The sequence below is a fragment of the Mustela putorius genome, unplaced genomic scaffold (assembly GCF_011764305.1).
Source record: "Mustela putorius furo isolate JIRA1106 unplaced genomic scaffold, ASM1176430v1.1 tig00000487_pilon_pilon_pilon, whole genome shotgun sequence".
Taxonomy (NCBI): Eukaryota; Metazoa; Chordata; class Mammalia; order Carnivora; family Mustelidae; genus Mustela; species Mustela putorius.
Genome location: NW_025421399.1, coordinates 1892380 through 1913804, shown reverse-complemented (window position 1 = coordinate 1913804; position 21425 = coordinate 1892380). Strand labels below are relative to the sequence as shown.

At 55.9% G+C, this 21425-nt stretch overlaps 1 long non-coding RNA gene, 1 other non-coding gene and 1 pseudogene across 2 annotated transcripts; all 3 read right to left on the bottom strand.

Moving 5' to 3' along the window:
* Nucleotides 1–585: 585 nt before the first annotated feature.
* On the bottom strand, nucleotides 586–15855 carry LOC106003773. Its single transcript, XR_001176452.2, has 4 exons — nucleotides 15450–15855; nucleotides 8148–8317; nucleotides 7939–8068; nucleotides 586–887 (listed from the first exon to the last, which is right to left on the bottom strand). It is a non-coding gene; the product is annotated as an uncharacterized LOC106003773 (long non-coding RNA).
* Nucleotides 1155–1239, bottom strand: LOC123392308 (annotated as a pseudogene).
* LOC123392310 lies at nucleotides 9077–9267 on the bottom strand. The gene has a single exon (XR_006607034.1). It is a non-coding gene; the product is annotated as a U2 spliceosomal RNA (small nuclear RNA).
* Nucleotides 15856–21425: the final 5570 nt, after the last annotated feature.

The window sequence follows — 21425 nt, the reverse complement described above, 5'->3', positions numbered from 1 at the left end:
GTATAGGCATGATGGGGGAGAGAACGTTAGGGTTCCAAGCCTGCGGCCAGAAAGAGGTCTTGAGACGTATTCCGTACCAAAGGGTGGTTTTATTAAAGCACGGGGACAGGGCCCCTGGGCAGAAAGAGCCCCAGCGGGGTCCCGGGGAGGTGTCCCCATTAACATACTTCCAAGTTGGGAGGGCGTCACGGAGAGCGTTAAGTCTCCAAGGAATTTTGGAAGCCAGGTTTCCAGGGCCTCCAGGGGGCTGAGCTGTTGTTGTCATTACCTATTACCGTCTAGCAAAACCCTCGGGGTGAGACCCTTCCGATGTACATCGGTGGGCCATATGCTTGGGGGATGACTGCCAACACGAACCTTGCGGGGGGTTTAGAAATAAAGAGCCCTTTATGGGTTAAAGTAGACTTACAGGATCCTGGTGGGGGTGGGGAGGGTTTCAGGCGAGGGTTGCCTTCTGCCCTTACCAAAAGGGCAGATTAACATCGATTAACATCGAGGCCAGTGAGTCCCTAGGGGAATGTCACTCTGCCTGTTTCAGGGACTTGCCAACGGGCTACAGGTAGTAGGGAACTTTAATAATTCTTCTTCTGCCTTTGTTTCCCACATCACTCCCCCCCCCCTCCCCGCGTAAACAGTTTAGACCCATAAATCTTTACGGTTCTGAGGGCGGAAGGTCTCATCTTCTGGGACTTCTTCCTGCTGGACCGGGGCATAGAGACATCCCTACCCCTGGCTCAGCGTTGGTCAGTCCGGGCTCGCACAGGGAACGGGAGTTACAAAAGGCAGAGGCAGCTGAATCCAAGGGAGACTGCGTGTGGAGATCTCCCGAAGTGGGAAGGCTCCTCCGCCGGCTTGAAGTTCCCGCAGTGAAGGGGCCTCGTCGCCAGCTGGAGAGAGAGGGGAGAAAACAGCCAAACGAGATTAGTGTAACCGAAAGAAAAAGCAGCTCGAACAAGAGTCCTCTCGTAGCTGACAAAAATCCTTTGCCAGTCCAGGAATTTAACCAATCACTAGAGGAGAGAGAGGGATTGTTGAAAGCGCCAATGGCAGTACTCACGTCAGGCACCCACACACATCCTGCGATAACCCGGAACGTCCACACGGCGTTTTGTCGTTCTGCTCAGCACACGTTAGTTCAAACACCTAACTGGCATGCTACTTTGTACACCTGTTTTCAATTAGCAATACTCGCGCCTCGGACAAACCTCATTGGCTACGATACTGCCACTGCGCAAAGCTTGTAAACCTGTTTTTAAAGCATTTGTGCTGCGTTAGTTTTTTAACAGAGAAATGCCGGGTGGGGTAATCATTTAGGGCCTTCACCGTGTACTTCTTAAGAGCTTCCGTGTGCCAAACGACATCGTCCGGTGCCAAAGAGGGAACGAGAACGGGTGTTCGGCGGTCATACCGATGAGACGCAGACCGTGTCCAGCACTGTTTCTAGTTGGGAAGGTTGCCTGGGATGATGGTGGTTTGCATGCTGGCCAAAACCCATGGCACCGTGGCCTGTCCAGCCTGGGGGAAGCCTTGGACACGAGCTAGACTCTAGTCTAGCCATCGGGTCCTGTGAGGAGACAGTCGTCTGATGCCGGGCTCCTTTAAACGGCAGCCAAAGTATCAAGGCCTGCTCCATTTCGGAGGACCAACTTTTGAATCGGCGTCCTAAAAGGAAGTCCGTGGTCCCTCTGTAGACACCGAGGGAGTCCAGATCTACGGACAGTTTTTCTTAGAGATTTGGTCACCTCCGTGGCCTCTTCTACCCAAATCAGTAGCCTGGTGTGAATCCTGTATTACCTCCCATGGGTTATTCTGGGGAAGAAAGGCGTCTTCCTTCATTATTAACAAGCCAGGCCTGCGCATTCCTCGGTCTGAACGGGCTGCATGCAGGGACTCCGCTGGAGTGAAGATGGACAAAAGACTCTGCCTCTGTCTGTTCTGTGCTGCCCGCTTCGCCCCCACGGTCCCGTGGGCTGTTTTCCCTCAGATTCTAAGGTCCTATCCCTTGAAGCCCTTTGGGGCGAATTTCAGCTCCTTCCTTGGGCAGGTGTACAGCCTTGAGAAGAGTAATAATTTCAAGGAGGCACCTGGGCGGCCCAGTCGGTCAAGGAGCTTGATCATCTCGGGCCGGGGCTTTTTGATTGGGGACTTAGGGCTTGATAACAATCCCCTTTTCTTCCAAATTGCTCCCAGGGCACGTAGGACCAGGGAAGCATATTCGGAGTCCGTGTACGTACGAACTTGCAAGGCTGGGCAATTGCCAGGCACCAGTGAGCACTGTGGCACACGCACCCAGCTTCTCATGGAACTGCTTCCCGTGTAGACAGGAAACGGTTGCCATCGGTAAACCAACCGTCATCGCTGCCTTCGACAGGGGCATCTTTTAAACCCGGCCGGCCGGAGACCTCGGAACAGCTGCGCTCTCTAGAAGCACGGTGATCGGGTCCGGGCCTAAGGGAAGCTGGGCCGAAAGTCTGACGGGCTTCAAGAATCAGCTCAGGCACATCTATACGCGTAAGCCGGTACGTCGTAAGTCTGCCTCCCAGCGTCCACTGGTGGCCTTTGGTCTCTGAGACACTCGGGACCTGGTGTGAAGTCCTCACAGTCAGGGACTGTCCCGTGGGGAGCTTCGAGGCTCCGTTCTACCGGGAGGGCTGTTGTGCGCTTGGCTGACGCCTTGGCTTCCGAGCAACTGGACCTCGGCAGGCGGGGCTTCTAGGAACAACAGGACTAGGAGGGGTGAAACCGTCGAGGAGCCCTTTATGTCTGAGGTCCGGCCCTAACGGTGCCCTAATTATAAGGAATCACTGGAAGGCGGGAGAAGACTTGCCAAGGGACGAGGGTATCCCCAAGGGCACCATCCAACCCAGCCATTATCTCCACAAGCCCACCGTCACCCCTACAGAGTCGGGTACGCTCCGGCTTTTAGGGAACGATTCTGTCATCCCAGCCACATAGAATGGGGTCGAGCTGCTCGCTGAGTTATGCCGTTGTCGGGGACTCGATCTCATTCTCCAGCTGGTTACGTCATCACGGGCCCACGGGATCCCATGACTATCCCCGACAGCACAGAAAGCACGAGCTTTCCGTCCGACCCCACGAGCTATCGCCGGACTTTCTCCGACGTTCTCCTCAAGGGGTCTGGCTTAGGGGAACAACAAACATTCAAACACAATCGGATCGAGAATTTACCATCCACAAAGGTGTGCTCCTGAAACGTAATTTTTCTCTCTCTGAAACAGCCCGCCCTTTTCATCAGGGAGGGCCACTGGACGTATCTCAAGCACTTGAAAACAAGTCCGGTTTTAAACAAACTTGGCCTAATCGTTCACATACGCTCAGCAAGAATAACGATCGATCATCCAGATCTCTTCGAATCGGCTTGGCTGAAACGTTGATGAGGAGTCCCTAGGTTGAACTTTTAGTAGGCACTCCAGGCCAGGAGCCAGGCCGAGGACTTGCCCTCCGACGTGCCTGTCCTGCCTGTCGATTTGGCCAGATTCCTCTTCACGGGGTCCCCGGGGCATCCCGAGGTTCCCGCACCTGCCGGGACGTGACGTTCTTCCCTCACCACGCGAGGCAGCTGGGAACTCCGTAAGCGAGGTACTTGGCCAAGGTTTCCGAGGGGTTCTACGGCTCTGGGCTCCGTAAAGGCAGCCTTAGTCCCGTAGAGCCGTCTGCCCCTAGCTGAGGCTGTACAGGTTTCTCAGATATGACCTCCCAGTCAAAGCCTTGGTGAAACTACCAATGTCTCCTATGGTCTCCTGTTACAAGGAGACCAGGTCCCCTCGAACTCACGCGAATGGCTACGATTGCCACCGAAGAAAGAACACTTACTGAGGCCTTTTGAAACTTAGAGGGCACAGATGGAGAGAAAAGGGAACCGCTTCCGTCGGTTCACAGGCGAGTCCTTTATCGCGTCTCCGTAAGTCCAGACTGCCGCTTCCAGTCGGCGACGGGAGTAGAATTAGGCACAACCAAGTCAGCTGCCAGAGATTGGGAGCAGGGGACAACAGTCGAAAAGGCCTGCTGCCGCGAGCAACTCCGCAGTCTCACTTTTATTAGATAGAAACAACAGCCAACAGAAGGACCGATGAAGGTCAAACGGTAGTCTCTAGTCTCGTCTTGCAGGTAAGCAAGGAGGAGATCGAGTTTTCAGTTAAACAAGCCCATTCAAAGGACTCATCTAACTAACAACGAGCACTTCTGGGAAGGGAAAGGAGCGATATCCGGGAAAAGGGAAGCAGGCGGTTTTCGTTCCACCCTGCGCTGACCGGGGCGTTCCCGGGTGCTCCGCTTCCCTGAAGCAGGCGGCGCTCCGCCCTGGGCGGGCCAGGCGATCCCGACTGCCCGGCTTCGGTGAAGGGGCGGCATTCTGCCCTGAGCGAGCCGGGCATCCCCAGCTGCCCAGCTTCTCGGTCGTATATCGTCCTTCTCCCCAAAGACCCGTTGCCAGTATACGTTTTTCTTAAGGCCATATCTAAATGTGCTTGGCGACTAGTAAAATCCTCCAGGGGTTACAGTTTAAGTAACAAATTGGTCTGAGGGGCAGCAGCAACAGACCTCTTGAGAGACAGTTTCCTTAACCTGGAAGAGTCCTCATGAGAAAACCAGCCATGTTTCAAACAAGAACCACAGAACTACAAGCATCCTTTTGCACATGCCTCCATCCAGTGGTCGACGACTTCGCCCGCTGTCCTACTCGGAAGAGACCTAGGTGTCCGGTGAATTTATTCCCAGTCATCGTCCAAGCAGAACTTCCAGGTCTCGAGTTCCCAAAGACCGAGGAAAAAGCTCTCTCAACAGCCGCCTGCGAACGCCCGGGGACGGACGGACGTGAGATGGACCATCACGTCACGTCATCTCTTTGCTCACAAACTGCAACGGAGACCACAGGAGCTGGTCTGACCTTCAGCGGACCTCGAAACAGTAAGAGTTTCACGTTTCCTGCTGGTCACTTAAAAGACCCATAGATCTTCATGGAACCCACAAACTCAACGGTGCTGAGTTTGTGTTAGAATTTAGTTAGAATTCAACTGTGTTGAATTTCAGGGGCTCCTGGGTGGCTCGGTGGGTTAAAGCCTCTGCCTTCAGCTCAGGTCATGATTCCATCAGGAAGGATCCTGAAGGAAGCTCCCCAGAGGCAGCTTCTACCCCAGACGCTGGCCAGCTGTCTGGCCGGCTGGCGGGCTGGAGGGGAGATCAGGAGCATCTGGAGCAGGCGGGGTCGGGGGTCGGGGTGGAGGTGGGGGGTGGGCGCACTCCTTTGCTCCCTGACAGCGAGGGGAGAAGGAGCCTGCCCTGGTTCCTGAGGCGCCAAGGATGAGGGCGATGCAGAAGCCAGTCAGGCCCGCCGCACCCAAGGAGTCTCCAGCAGGAGTCTCCAGCAGGAGCGAGGAGACAGGAGAGGCAGAGGGCCGCCAGAGGGCAGAAGAAAAGGTTCCCGGTTCCAGAGCTCATGGGCCCCAACAGAGGAGCAGATGCTGTGTTCTCCCACCAACGAGGGCGACTAGGCAGTCCCCGCCAGGACAGCGAAGACGGGGAGTCTCCCCGAAGCAAGTTTCGGCCGCTGCTCCGGAACATTCCTTCCGGCCCCGTCCCGAGGGAGACAAACTGCCGTTGGCTCCGGTTACAGCAGTTAACCCGGGAAATGAGCAAGGGAGAAATCTAGTCCCTACATCTACCAGGAGGATGAACAGTGGGAGACAGGAGTCCCCTTGGCGGGGGGCGGGGGGGCCCGCTATGTTTCCTCCAGCCGGCTGGCTTTATCCGGAGGAGGCCTGGCTAGATAATTATCATCCAGTAGGGCAGGAGGGGAGTTTTGCCAGCCGACCCCTTCAGGCAAACACGTTCCCCAAAAGGCCCTTAGGTCGGGGATCCTGGTGTAGAACCGTGAAGGTCCCCCTAGGTCCATCTGCCCCATTTCCCGCAGAGGACATCGAACCGATGGATCCCACTGAACTCGTGCATGTTACAAGGGCTCAGTCCTTCCCGAAGTTTTGCAATCCCAATGGTTTTCGGTGGGTTGAAAGGCACCCCAAGGGAGAGTCCTTGGGAACCGAAGACACGAGAAGGTCCATCACCGAGACGATCCGCACCCCCACCCAACCCGACTGCCGGGCACCGTCGTCCCACGCAGGATAGATCCTAGGTCCCTGGTGTCAGAGTGCGCCCGGGCGCCCCCCTAGACACTCTAAGCCCTTCCTTCTACTCTGTCTTGTCACTTCTCTGAAAATTTATTGTTTCTTTTTTCTTTTTCTGTTCGTTTTGGGTTACGGGGCTATATAAGGCCAAGTTCTAGCCACCCCACAGCGTTCTTCAGCCCTCCGCTTCTCCCGTGTGTATGTGAGATATACACACAAATCCACGTCTGTTTGCTCTTCCCTGGTGAATCTGTCTTTGGTCACAAAGCCCCAGCCACCCCACCCCCACCCCAAGAACCTCGAAGGGGAGAAGGGAAAAGATCTCCCGCTGCCCCACAGATGCTTTCGGGCAGTCAGGGGAATTCAGTGATTGGGAACCTGAATGAATCTTACCCAGGAGAAAGGAAAACCAGAGCCAAGCCAAAGCTGCCCGTCGGTCCCGCAGCAGTTACTCCCGTTAGACAGGGTAGGGGACGTGTTTGGTCCATTCTGTTGTTCGGACAACGTTCTTCTTTGTTGTCTCCGTTCCCACGTGACCCACCACCGGGTGGGCCTCGCTCCCGGCTCGACTCCCCACGGTCCCAGAGCGGCCCGGCCCCACGCTGATGTCGCAAAGGAAGGACATCTCGCTGAGGCTGGACTCGGGAAGGCCTGGGGAAGGGGAGCTCTCAAGCCCACAGCACTCCTGCCTGACCAGCAGGAAGGAAGATAAACATTATTCTGACAAGGGAGAACCTTCTGGAGCAGGGAGGTCATCGCTTGCCCGTAAGGAAAAGGAGGCTAGAGCCCCTCTTGCCCCAGCAGCAAGCACTAACCACCGCCCGCCTTTGAATGGGAAACTGCCACAACCTCAAAGTCTTGCTCTTCTCCCGGGAACTTGTGTTCAAAGCAAGCCTCCCCAATATCCTCCGTGAATCGAAATCGAAGCTGACTTTCCAGTGACGACGGCAGGAAGGAAGGAAGGAAGGAAGGAAGTACAAAAACCAAACAAACCAAAAAACGTGACCTCCCCTTGGCCTCTTCATACTTGCTGGTGGCTCCCCCTAGCTTGCACGTCCCTGACTGCGAGGCCTCCGCCATCCCCGAACAGACTCATCTGGCCAGTAAAATCACTGGCTGTTCTCTTTCTAAGGCGGCCGCCCTCGCGGGAAACTGTCCACGGCCCACCGGAGACCACCCCGGCCTAGCTGTGAGCGGCGGGGCCGGCTTCCGCGGCCGCTTCTCCTTCTCTCAAAACCGGAGACACGCCGCGGGGTCTCAGCGACCTTACTTTCCGTGCGTCTGGACACCGTCTGCTGGGTCGTCAGCCCAGGCGTTATTTCTGCCTGCCTGCCTGCCCTTATTCCTCCCTCCGCGGCGGCTACGACCAAAACGTCTACAAGGACCTGCAAATGGAGGAAGGAAGCAATCTCCCAGAGGGGAGAGGGACGCCGCGGTCTCGGAACAGGTCGTGCCGCGGCACCCACCGTCCTCCCGTTTTCTCTTTGCCGTAACAAAGAAGTACCCAGACCTCCTTCCTGAAGGCAGACCCCCCAGCATGGGAGACCCCATCCCCGCGGGCTCCACGTTGCCTTTGTGGAATGCAGTGGAGAACACGGCCAGAGGAACCCGTGTCGGTGGGACCCATTGGCGGAGGGACAGCTCCCACCGCAGGTCTGCAAATGACGCTATCCCCGATGAATGTTCTCTGACTCCCGAATCTGCAGTTCAGCAAGGGTCACCAAAATATGTCTTCGACTGTTAACATTTTGACAAGGCAAGCGCAAGGAGAACCGGAAGGAGTGGTGGTGAGCCAGACCTGCTCGGGATGGGTCGGAGGTCCGGACGCAGTATCCCACAGGCCGGCCGGTTGGGACAGCCGATGAGCAGTCACCCTGGCAGGTCACTTGGAACGTGTCCCAGGATGCAGGTATTTAGACGTGGAGAACCTGGAAAGGACGGAACAACGGAACATGTAGGGGTGCTACGTTACCATTCCGACCATTACCCACGATGCTTTATTCTTACCTTTCCTTTAAGGGCATCTTGATGGCCGGTAGCGAACGTTGACGGTGCCTAGTTTTCCCTGGCCTACGGAGAGCTGGGGCGAGCCACATGAGCCCGGTGGGTACGCTTTCGGCCAGCTACGTTCGGAGGCACAGGTGGCCCCAAGGATGTGGCAAGGGGACAGAGGGTACCTGCAGGGAATTTACTCTCCGTCAGGAGGGATGGGAGGACATTGGGGAATTGGGGGTGGGGTGGGGGTGAAAGGACACGGAAAGGTGGTACCGACGGGCTGAGGAAGGTCGGGGCAGGGAAGAAGGTGATGGGCCAGCGTGATAGGGGATGTGGACAGGGCTGTAGCCATTCATTGGTCATTGACCAGGTCAAGAGTCGGAGAACTCTGACAGAGGCCAGGTAGCCAGGCAAACGACACTGTGGCTGTTGAAATCACCGGGAAGGACACGAGTGTCTCAGGCAGATGACAGGAGCAAGAAAAGGCAGCGGGCTATAAGGGACAATAATGTGGAAACCCCAAAGCCAAGGGTCTAAGAGGCGGAGAAAAAGAACTGCGACCAAGAGAGAGAGAGAGAGAGAGAGAGAGTAGGAAGATATATCTTCCAAAGAAAGCAAAAATAAAAGAAAAAAAAAAAGCGCCCTGCATAAAAGACAGAAGCAATAAAAAACCTAAAATGAGGTTGGAGAAAACCAGAACAGGACGAAAGTTACAAAAACAAAACCAGAACAAGTAAAGGAGGGAAAAAAGGCACAAAAACAAAACCAGAACAAGTAAAGGAGGGAAAAAAGGCACTTTTACAGTACTGTAGCTTTAGGAAAAGAAGTAAACAAAAAGAGCAAGAAACAAAACCACACAAGCACCAAGAAAAAAAGCAGACAAGTGAGATACAAAAAACCTACCACACTAAACACCTCTTTTTTTTCAACCAACTTCGTGGGGAAAGTGCACCGTTCCTGGAAGTACTGCAATACCAGGCCGATGCGTGGAGTGGACGGAGCAAGCTCCTATTCCAACTCCCTGCTCCAAAAATCCATTTAATATATTGTCCTCGGATAGAGGACGTATCAGATATTAAACTGATAAGAACAGATACTACACTTGATCTTAGCCAAAAGGCCGAGAAGCGATACCTCGGCACCGCCCGCGCCCCGCCACCGTCCTCCCATCTGCCATATTCAACTCACGGTGACAGCCCAGACCCTCATTCCTCGCCCGACTGCCTCTGCGCCGTACACGGTCCCACCCACCTCCCCAGACGCTTTTGGGCAGAGGCTTCCTTCTCCTCCCTCCCAACCAGAAATCCCGTATCCCTGGCGGCCGCGACTCTCCCTCGCCCAGCAGCCTCTCCGAATCTGCATGGCCCGCCTTCAGCGGCCCGAGGAGGCGCGGCCGCCGCGGCCCGGCTCCGCCCTCCCGTCCGCCGCCGCGAGCCTCCAGCCCCGAGCCGCAACCCGCCGAGCGCGCGTCCCGCACCGAGACGCGGGGCGAGGGGCGGCGGCCGCGGAGGGACGGCTGACGCGGCCGCCGCTCTCTGGGGGCTCCCGGGAGCCCGTGAAGGCCAGATCTTACTTTGGGTCCCTTTTCGCCGCCCCGCCCCCAGCACGGACCGCGCACTCCACCCGCGCTTCGGTGCCTGAGGTCTTGCCTCCCGCACGCTCAGCCGCTGCTCGGCGCGTCGCGACGGCGACGGCTCTTCAGCCCGCACCCCCACGCCCTCCCCGCTCGCCACGGCTCCGCTCGCGTCCGTGTCCTCCGGCCAGGGCCCGGCCGGTTGCGACCCCACAACGGGATGTCCCGGATGACACCCGTGGAACGGAACAATTCCCGCTGCCTCGGCGTCACTGCGGCGCGGCGACTTTGCTCGGAGCGACACGCACGGACCCCAGTACCTGCCAACTGCGCTCTGCGGAGGCCGACCCCGTGCCCCGGTGCCCTCAGCGTGCGTGCGGCGGCGGCGTCGTGATCCCCGCCACTCTCGCCGCCAGAGTGCCTAGAATTCCGGCGGACCTTCTCGGGCGCCACCTCCCTCCCCAGGCTCGCCAGCAACTCCGCGTGGCCACGGAGTTCGGATGGCGGGCGGGGGCGGGGGGCGCGAGGGGACGACCTTTCCTTGTGGGTGGTGAAAAGGGTACCTCGGCGCCGTTTGGATGTGCGCCTCTCCAGTCGGGCCGAGTGTCTTCTGCCTGTGAGCCCCACGTTGCTGTGCTCTCGGAACGCTCTGTTCAGGCACTTTGGCCCCTTTCTGACTAGGTGAACTGGTGGCGCTTGGATCTTGTCATTTACATCTTAACAGGGCGGGCCGTCCGTCTGTCCTCTAAGCCTTGGATATTTCCTTCTGTGCGAGAGCGGTCTTTGGGCCTCGCTGATGGTTAAGGTGCTTAAGGTGCCACAGAAAGTTATGGGGTGGGCGGGAGGGGGGGCGGCTTTGATCTCCAGGTCCTGGATTTGAGCCCCACGTTGTGAGTAGAGATTGCTAAATAAATACGCTTACAGAAAGTCGTTTTTTAGTTCATGTTCTTCATCCGTTCCTTAATTTTTTAATTTTAAAGAATTTATTTATTTGACACAGAGATCACAAGTAGGCAGAGAGGCAGGCAGAGAGAGGAGGCAGCAGCCTCCTTGACAAACAGAGAGCCTGATGCTGGGCTCCATCCGAGAACCCTGGGTTCATGACCTGAGCCGAAGGCAGAGGCTTTAACCCACTGAGCCACCCAGGCGCCCCCTCATCCGTTTTTTGTTTGTTTGTTTTTTTAAGTTTTTGGATGTTGAGTGGAAGTTAGAAAGGACTTCACCATGACCTTAAAAATGATTTCCTCAATCCTCCCTCAGGTCTTTTTCTTCTTCTTTCTCAACAGCCAAATCTTTAGCCCTTTGGTGTCTGCTCTGCAGAACAGTGTAATCCAGTGAATTTTTCCTTCACAATTTGAGATGACCCCTTGGATCCTAAACCGGCACCACGCGTATATTTTTGTAACATTCCTGGTTTTTTCCTCTCTTTCCTTTTTTTTTTTTTTTTTCAAATTTTATTTATTTATTTGACAGAGAGATCACAAGTAGGCAGAGAGGCAGACTTAGAGGCAGGCAGGGGAAAGGGGGAAGCAGGCCCCCCACAGAGCGGAGAGCCCAACGTGGGGCTTGATTCCAGGACCCCGAGATCATGACCGGAGCCAAAGGCACAGGCTCCACCCACTGAGCCACCCAGGTGCTCCGTTTTTTCTTTCTTTTTCTTTTCTTTCTTTCCTTCTTAATATCTTTTTTTTTTTTAAGATTTTATTTATTTTATTTGACAGACAGAGATTACAAGTAGGCAGAGAGGCAGGCAGAGAGAGAGAGAGAAAGGAGCCCGATGCGGGACTCGATCCCAGGACCCTGAGATCATGACCTGAGCCGAAGGCAGCGGCTTAACCCACTGGGCCACCCAGGCGCCCCCTTAATATCTTTTTTTTATAAAAATATTTTTAAAAGATATTTATTTATTTATTTATTTTACAGAGAGATCACAAGTAGGCCGAGAGGCAGGCACAGAGAGAGGCATTAACACACTGAGCCACCCAGGCGCCCCATTTTTTGGAAAAATTTTTTAAAAATTTTATTCATTTATTTCACACACAGAGCGAGCAAGCACAAGCAGGGGTAGCTGCAGGCAGAGCAGAGGGAGGGGGAGAAGCAGGGTCTCCGCTGAGCAGAGAGACCGATGCGGGGCTCCTTCCCTGGACCCTGGGATCACGAACCCAGTTCAAATAATCTCTCAGGTGCTCTACCGACCAAGCCAGCCAGCCACCACCACCACCCCTTGGATTTTTCTTTAAAAAGTGCAGAGCAAAAAAAAAAAAAAAAAAAGTGCAGGGAGCACCTGGGTGGCTCAGTCGGTTCAGTGTGGGACTCTTGATTTTGACTCAGGCCTTGATCTCAGGGTCCTGAGATGGAGAGGACCAGCGTGGGTCTGCTTGAGATCCTCTCCCTCTGCCTCTCTCCTTACTCACGTGTGCATATGGGCTCCCTCTCTCTTAAAAAACAAAATCTAAAAAAACAAACCAGAGCAGAGGTTCTTGGCTGGCCATCAGTAGAGCAGGCGACTCTTGAGCTCAGGGTCATGAGTTCAAGCCCTACATTGGGCCAAGAGCTTAATTAAAAAAAGAAGAAAAACAACAACAACAGCAGCAGCACATGGACCTGACCACCTTCAATTCTCTGAGTCCATGGGATTGACCCATGTCATCCATGCAGATGATGGTTGGGCACCTATCAGGGAGCCCAGCACTGAGAAGTGACTGTGATCTCATTCCTGCCCTCTAGGCATTCATGGTGGGGGGGTTGGGGGGCTGCCGGGTCACTCATATGGAGACTCCTTCTCAAGGGAATGGATGCCCCTTCGTGGAGCGGCAGGCACTATAGTGTGGACGGACCCTCGGACAGAGCAGGGCTCCTGGGGATAAACCTCTTGTCTTTTCTCACCTGGGGAAACAGGTCTGCCCAGCAGGACATAAACTGCCAGCCACTGAGCTGGGGTCCGGGTCCCAGTGCATGGGACTCTAGGCCTCCTGCCATCACCACGGGCTCTGGCTCAACCAACAGACCTTTACCACTTGGGACACCACCCACCAGGGCATTGCTTGGTCCTGGGAGTAGAGAGAAGCCAGATGCCCTTCCTTTCTCCTCCCTGACCTCAAGCAGGGATCATCTGGCTCAGGACCCGGATAAGACATTTGCCCAAATGGCCAGAACCCCAGGTTTCCATGCACAGGGGACCGTGAGAGGTGAACACACAGCTGTGGCTCCCACCTGGCCATGACCCCCTTGAGGCCCAAGGCCTCTCCCATGGGGCTCAGTGTCCCTAACGGGAGCACATGATATCTAGTCAATAAATCAGAAGGCTGGGTGGAACACAAAGCCAGCTGAAGCAGGAAGGGCTGCCTGACACCTCAGGGGGGCTTAAAGACACAATTTCAGGGCACGTCGACAGGAGGGGGCAAGCGGGACACTGCAGTCTGAGGCAACAGTGGCTGGGGCGGAGGGCAATTAGGGAAGGAGGGGATGGTTGGATCCGGCTGACCTGCCCCGCCACCTGGAAGTTAGGATCTGGGCCTCGGAGTGTCCCAGGGGACGCTTGCTTCTGATGGGCAATACTACCATAATTGCCCCCTCACACCCCCCCCCCCCGTGTCCCTTCCTTCACAGACTCATTCATATCCTCAACTCGGCCGGCAGGTTCACCTTTCAACAGGAAGCCCCCACCCCCACCGCAGTCTGGCTGGAACCCTCCTTATTACATCAGACTCTGATCCAATGGAAGGCAGGATCACAGAAGGTCCCCTGGGATCTGTCAGGTGCTCTTACCCCAGGCCCTCCACTCACCACCCTAAACACACCAACCCAGTCTCCTCCCCTTGCCCTCAAGCCCTTTTAGAATTGGCCTAGGAGCCACCTAGCTCTCCCTGGAAAGCATCATTATGTAAGCTATAGATCTTTTTCATAGCCTCGTGGTTGGTGGGGGGGCTTCAGTCTGCACCTCTAAAAACAAATTTGGACAACGAGTTTGGGGAAGGAAGCAGGGCAAGGTGGCTCCGTCTCATGGGCTCTCAACAGATTCTGGGGTATGAGTCCAAAGGCCTCTCGACTGGACTGGGTGGTCTCCTGAATCAAGACCGGGGAATCCCTCATTTCCTCATCGGTACACTGTCCTGAGTGCCTAGTGTGTGCCGAACACAAAGCCAGTCCCGGGACTGTGGGGAAGGGACCTGTGCCTGGAGCCCGTCCAACACTGTCATGGTCACAGGGAATGCCTGGTTCAGAAGCTGACTCAGGGGCATCTTCCGAGATGCTCCCAGGAGTGCTTCCAGCCCATGGCCTTGGAGGTCCACCAGCCTCCGCCCCGGCCCCCGAGACTGGAATTCCATTGCCCTATAGCGGTCCTGGGGCATGCGTCTGATTGAAACGAGAAACCCCCAGAGATTCTGGGGGACCGCCAGAATGGATAAACAGCGGCCACAGATCTGGAAGAACAAATTTTCCTTCCCTCCCGGGGAAGCCCTTTGTACCCACAACCTCAGTGGCCTGTTCTTTGTTCCGGAAGGTTAAGGGGGCGCGCAGAGCCAGTGGAGAGCTTCCTGAAGGAGCCAGATCGGAGTCCTCTAGATTGGAGGTCGGGTCACACGTACAAGGACGTTACCTAGGTCTACCAAAAAAACTGCTCCTCCGAACCCTTGGCCCCAGCCCACCTCAAGGGCAGAAGGGGCCCAGGAGGACCTCGTGGTGCAACGGTAGCGCGTCTGAGTCCAGAAGGGGACCAGGAGAAAGCAGGGAAAGCACTTGGAGAAGAGGCAGCAAACACGTGGAGAAACCGATCCTGATGGCCACCAGCACACAGATCAACCAAGGGCGGTACCACAGGGCTGGAAGGTCAGGCTCTGCACACTCGGGCCACAGTAGCTACACGTCGCTGCCCCAAATCTGTGCTACAGAAAACACCCGCGTGCCAGGACCCTAGGTGGGAAATGAAACGTCACTGAGATGAACAAACTCAAAAAGAGGGGTGCCTGGGTGGCTCAGTGGGTTAAGCCGCTGCCTTCGGCTCAGGTCCTGATCCCAGGATCCTGGGATGGAGTCCCGCATGGGGCTCTCTGCTCCGGGACGGAGCCTGCTTCCCCCACCCCTCTCTGCCTGCCTCTCTGCCTACTTGTGCTCCCTGTCTATCACTAAAAAAAAAAAAAAATAATAATAATAATAATAATAATTAAAAAAATAAACTGATAAGAACAGATACCACACTTAGCCAAGAGGTCCAGAAGTGATGCCGGCCGCCCTGTCCTCGCCGCCACCGTCGCGCCGCCATCCGTACTGCACTCCCCGGGAGCCGAGTCACCCTCTGTCGGCACTCCTGGCTCACTCTCCCCGGGCGGGACGCTCCACACGCGGTTTCGGTTGCAGTGATCCCCCGCATCCCTGGTGAGTTTTCACATCCCCTGCCGCTCCCTCGCCCTCTTCCCTAGACGATGACCTGCTGTTTGCACGCCCCGCCCCCCCCCCCCCCGACCCAAGCGAAAGGGCGGGGAACCTGTGCCGGTGCCTGTGTCCTGTAGCCGGACTCCGCCCTAAGCACCTCCTCTCCAGCCTTCCGCGACCGAGACACCTACCCCGCCAACCCGCTCCCCGGCCGCCGTCTGGTTTTGTGCTCGGTGGGTGCCCCGCAAAGCCTGCACTTAGCCGGAAGGACCGTGAGACCAGCACCGCAACCTCATGGACTCCTCAGGGGCCGTGGCCCTGCGGGGAAAGAACCCTGATGGCACCGCCCTCGCGCGCGCTGGACGCACCTGCCCTGCAGGCTTCGCTCTCCCGCGTTGGGCCCTGGGTACCCCGGAGCGAGCTGAAGTTCTTCTCACCCTTACTTCCCAGCTGGGATCCCCGAGACCCGAGAGGTTAAGAAACGGGTCCGGTGACCCGCTGCCCTCCGCCTGTCCCCAGAAACGGGCCGCGTCTGGAGCGCAGGCCCCGCCCGCTGCAGGAGTCTGTGGGAGGGAACCCTGAGAACCCGACCTGCACCTGGGAGGGCAACGAGGGCGGCAGGTTCCCACGCATCTGCGTGGGCAGAGGGGACGCGGGTAACACGATGGCGATATTTGTGCTCACGGCCCAGCGCGGCCCTAGCTCTGGGTTCTGTGACTCTCACCCGGCCTGGGGTTGCCCCCCTCTCCCTTGGCGGAAAGGACCATCTCTCTTGCACTCGTCCTCAGGAAGTGCTCGGGTGAGCCTCGGACGCCCTCTGTGGAAATGCCCAGCAGGAGTAGCCAACCCTCCGGGAGAGACAGTAATTGGGCCAGTCACTTTTCCCAACCCCCATCTCCTCTCTGAATGCCTGGTCCTAATAACACCTAATGTGGGGCCTGTTTCGTGCCTCCTGTTTTCCCGCCCCCCCCCAGAGAGGCGCCCCTCTCGGCCCCCAGCCCTGGTTTTAACTTTCTCCTGTGGCTGTTCAGGAAGAAGATAGGTCCCCCAGGCACTTGGTCCCCGGATGGCCTCCTATCCCACACCTGCCCCTGGCCCTCCACCCCAGCACCCCCCAGGCCCTGGAAATCCAACCTGGACTGCGTTTTATGACTTTCTGGAGCTAGAGCCATGCCCAGCTCCTAAGCATCCCTAGAAGGGACAAGTGAAGGGATGAGGCTCAAACCAGGTCAGCCATCAACCCCGCTTACCCAGCCCCTGGTGCAGGCTTCTGGTGAGGGCTCTTGCCGCCTCACCCACACAAGACCCCTCTGCTTGGTTCCGGGGTCTTCAGGAGTCACCGGATGGGTTCCCATGTATTTTGACCTGAAGGCGCTTGCACTGCCTCTCCTGGGAAAGACGCTTTCTTCGCCTTCTAGTGCACGAGTTGGCCTCGCGCGTTCACGGACTCAAGGGCATCTGGAGAACCCAGAGCCCTGGGCCGTGCTCCAGAGCCCACACAGGTCCACACCCACAGAATGGGGTGTCACCCTCACCAAGAGCCATGTGCCTCCGCCAAGGTGTCGCACCCTCCTGGTATTCCCTGCTACCCTCACTGGAGCCAAAGATCTGTGTCGGGAGCCAGTACAGGAGGCCTACTATAAGAGCTGTAAGGGACTGAATATGATTGGCTGTTCATTTAGGTCCACTCACGCGGGAGGTGCATGAGCACTGCGGTGATTGGCTAGGCGGGCTAAGCTGCGGGTGTATATATGCTTGAATGGACTTGTAGAGGGGCGGGCCTGCGGGAGAGAGGCCGCGCTGAGCTGCGCTGGCCCGAGGGGGCCGCAGCCCCGACCATGGCGGCGGCGCAGTTCCGGTTAGGCGGCGGCGGCGGCGGCGGTGGCCGCGGGCGCCAAGGGGCGGCGAGCGGCCCTGGAGGCGGCGGCGGCGGCACCCGAGCGGGGCGGCGGGAGCTGCGTGCTGTGCTGCGCCGCGCTAGAGGGGGAAGAAGATAAAAAGAAGCCATTAAAGAAGTTTGCCTCCACGCGTGTCTCCGTGTCGTTCTTGCGGGCCGAGAGCGACACGTGGTGCCGAAACCCGGGAACTCGTGCAGAAGAGAGGCGCGGAGTTAGGCAACGATCAGGTAAAGAGTGCACCTATTTCTGTCTAGTGACAGGGAAAGTTCCTCAAGTTGAGGACGAGCATAGAAAGCTTTCCGGGATGGGAAACAAGATGGCTGCAAAGTTCCTAGGATAAGGACGAGAGTAAAGCTTTCCCGTATGGGAAACGAGATGGCCACATATAAAATGCTGGGGCCACTTTCTGATATCCTTAAAGCAATTGGTACTCCTTTAAAAAATAAAACAGCGGGACGCCTGGGTGGCTCAGTTGGTTAAGCAGCTGCCTTTGGCTCAGGTCATGATCCCAGCGTCCTGGGATCGAGTCCCACATCGGGCTCCTTGCTTGGCAGGGAGCCTGCTTCTCCCTCTGCCTCTGCCTGCCACTCTGTCTGCCTGTGCTTGCTCTTGCTTCTCTCTCTATGACAAATAAATAAAATAAAATAAAATAAAATCTTTAAAAAAAAAATAAAAAAAAAAATAAAATAAAACAGCTTGTTTGTTTTTGAGAGAAGTGGGACAAACGGCTCCCTGGTTTTTGGAAAGGAGCAGAGGAGGGAAATCGCCCAAAAGCCAAAAGGTGAGCAAGATGCAAAAGGAGCTTGCAAAAAAGCAGGAAAAGCTAAAGAAGGCTATGGCACAGCTCAAGATGCAGGGGAAAGTTATGGCGCAGCTGAAATTAAAAGTGAAAGAAGGAGCTATGGCGCAGTTACAAACAGAGACGGAAGTGGTAGATAACTTAGATCCTGTGCCCATGCGCCCAGCCCCAACAGCGCCACCTTACGAGGGGCCTCCTCTGTATAAACCTTGCTGCACCAAGGCCTGCTATTGTGCGAGCTGCACCGCACGAGTGGCTGCCATAGTAGCCTCTCAGGAGTTTGGGTGGGAACAGTATTCTCATTCAGTCCTAAAATCCCCACTTACTCTAACTCCACCTTTTTTGGCTATAATTATACTTACCAAGACCCGGTGCAAGGCGCGTCAGCTCACCTTCTAGATAGGTGGCTGCTCTGCAACACTGCACAGGCATGTACAGGCTTGGAAAGCCTTCACTTTATTAATGGGTCTACATGGCGTAACTGTACCTACAACTATCACGTAGGCTCTCGATTTGAAACAAATGTTACTTGCAATTGCACCTCAGCTAAGCACATAAGTTACTCACCAACGCCCGTCTGTGTTAGAGCTCCCTTTCTCTTCATAGTTTTTAATGCTTCTACTATTAACAAGTCATCTAGTCTCTCTTGTGAGTCCCAGAATTGTCTGCTATCAGAATGTTGGAACGCCACGGTGGGAGACTCGGCAGTAATAGCCAAGATACCGACGTATATCCCGATGCCAGTACAGGTGAACCCCGACAACCTGTCAGTGCTGCTTCGACATAAACGAGACTTTGGAATAACAGCAGCCATTATTGCAGCTATCGCAGCATCCGCCGCCACTGCTACTGCTGCCGCAGTAGCGTTGACAACCTCGGTACAGACAGCCGCCACGCTCAACAACGTCACAGGAATGGTCGCTGAAGCATTGGCTTCGCAAGAACAAATTAACAGACATTTGCATGCTGGGATCCTTATTGTGAACCAAAGGGTTGATTTTGTACAGGAACAACTTGATATCCTAGAGTCAATTGTGTCAATAGGATGCATACATAATATGGCTGGACTCTGTATCACCCCTATAGCTCATAACAACTTATCCTTAGCAGCTAACCTCTCTAGACAATTGGGAAGAATGCTTAATGGTACCTGGAACCGTCAATTTCAAAATTTAACTAGGCAATTACGAGCTCAAATTATATCCATATATTCTACCAAAGTAACTATTGCACCTGATAGTGAGTGGAAAAAAAATGTTACAGCAATCTGTTTCGTTCCTCAAACAGTGGGCCGGACTTGGTGCCATGGCTGTTCTCTTAATCACAGCTAACATACTAATGTTACGTTGGGTGTGTGGCTGTGTCTGTCGCAATCAACGACAATAACACCTCATGGTTCAAGCCATGATGGCTCTTGAAGCTGGTACCTCCCCCCAGATATGGCTAAGTATGCTAGATCGGTAGTCAAAGACGGGTAAGACTGATCCCACACCATAGCAACCTAAGACAGGGGCTCTTCGACCAGGGAGAGTACCTGATGACGGGTAAGCATGTGTGCTGAGGATTGGCAACCTAAGACAGGCACGATCTCAGCCATTATAAATAAATAAAAAAGGGGGAGATGTCCCAGTACAGGAGGCCTACTATAAGAGCTGTAAGGGACTGAATATGATTGGCTGTTCATTTAGGTCCACTCACGCGGGAGGTGCATGAGCACTGCGGTGATTGGCTAGGCGGGCTAAGCTGCGGGTGTATATATGCTTGAATGGACTTGTAGAGGGGCGGGCCTGCGGGAGCCAGGCCGCGCCAAGCTGCGCTGGCCGGAGGGGGCCGCAGCCCGGACCATGGCGGCGGCGCAGTTCCGGTTAGGCGGCGGCGGCGGCGGTGGCGGCGGGCGCCGAGGGGCGGCGAGCGGCCCTGGAGGCGGCGGCGGCACCCAAGCGGGGTGGCGGGAGCTGCGTGCTGTGCTGCGCCAGAGGGGTAAGAAGATAAAAAGAAGCCATTAAAGAAGTTTGCCTCCACGCGTGTCTCCGTGTCGTTCTTGCTGGCGAGAGCGACAGATCTGGGGCGGGGACTGAGTGGTCTCCAGCAACATCTGTTTCTGGAGCCTGCCATACCTCGTAGCTCAGCAGACTCTTGGATTTTTGCCGAACTCACAGGTGATCAATTCTATCTCGGGACCGTTGTCCTACGCATTTCTCTCTGTCTGTCTTCGCTCATGTGTATGTGTATGTGAAAAGCCACACTGATGATCCTTCCCCTGAACTGCATGACCTTTACTCATGTTTATCCAGTCGGTTTTCCTCTTTCCTTTTTCTTTCTGATCCCATTCCGGGATCTCCTGTGTAATTTGGAGATGAACCCCGCCTCTGGTGGGCTGGCAAATATTTGTTCCCAGTTTTGTTCGTCCTTTTCTTCCTCCCTTCTTCCCTCCCTCCCTTCCTTTCCTTCTGTTTCTCTCCTTTTCTCTTCCTTCCTTCTTTCCATTGGACAGACACGAGCATTACATAGTCCAATGTTTGGTAAAGTTGCCCACTGGGGTGTGAGTCCTAGGTGGCAGTTGGGTCCTCTGGGACGACGTTGCTGGACAGAGTGAGGAGCACAGGAGGTTCTTTGCGGGGGAGGGATGCGGGGGTGGCTAATGCTTTGAAAGAAGGAGGGAGGAGGCATGTGTGGGCTGGGAGAGCCTCAAGCCCCATAGCTACTGACAAAGGCAGAGCCCTTAACGACAGGTTTCTGGAAACAAAGCCGGCCGACTAGAGGAGCCCCAACCCACATCCCCACGGTAGAAATGGCCCGGCCCCAGTACCCCCACTGAGCTCAGGACCGAGGGCCCCCGAAGGATGCTGGCCGGTATGGGACCTCCACGGCCAACATTGTGGGCTGCCCCCCATTCCCATGCCCACCGTGCCGGGTCTGGGGTAGCCAACAAAGGCGGGTGGGGTCATTGGGTCTGTCGGCTGCCCAGTGTCTCCTGCACCCTGATACCCCACGTTTATCTCAGGATGGCCTGCTGCTGCTGGGAGCCTGCCCTGCCCCAGTATCCGTGGTCCCCGGGGAAAAAGCCATCTCCCCAAAAGCCCAGCAGTGTGCCAGGAGCCACTTTTCAGAAGGCAGAGTCTCTGGCATCGGTGGCCTGGCGGCCTGCTCCAGAACCCGCAGGTAGAGCCCACGCTGTGATCCTTCCCCGCCGGGGCTCCCATCAACAACACGCAACATGTCTTTCCTTCAGGGACCCGCCCACCGTCATCAGCACGATGGGGTCCGCCAGAACCCGTGGCCCAAACCGCAGAGCTGCCCCTTGAAGGGCTTGAGAGCCCTCTTCTGCTCCAGGCCAGCCTGAGCTGAGGGTCACCCAGTGTGTGAGCCCAGATGGGGTGTCTACGTGTGTGGAATGTGTCCCTTCCAGAACGCGAAGAGGCCCGCTGGGCCCTGGGCTTCCTTCTCTCAGTAGACTCCGGTATAAAGAGGAAGCAGTTTTCTGGGCTTTGGAGGGGATGTCCCTGCGCTGGACGACAACAGGACCTCCTGAACATCATGCTGTTTCACTGTAGGGTTTACCTCCCTCTGTGGTCATGGGGTGGCCAGGGGAGTGTGCGGGTTTCTTGATGGCCTCTGAGGCACCTGCCCCCCCACCCCCCAGCTTA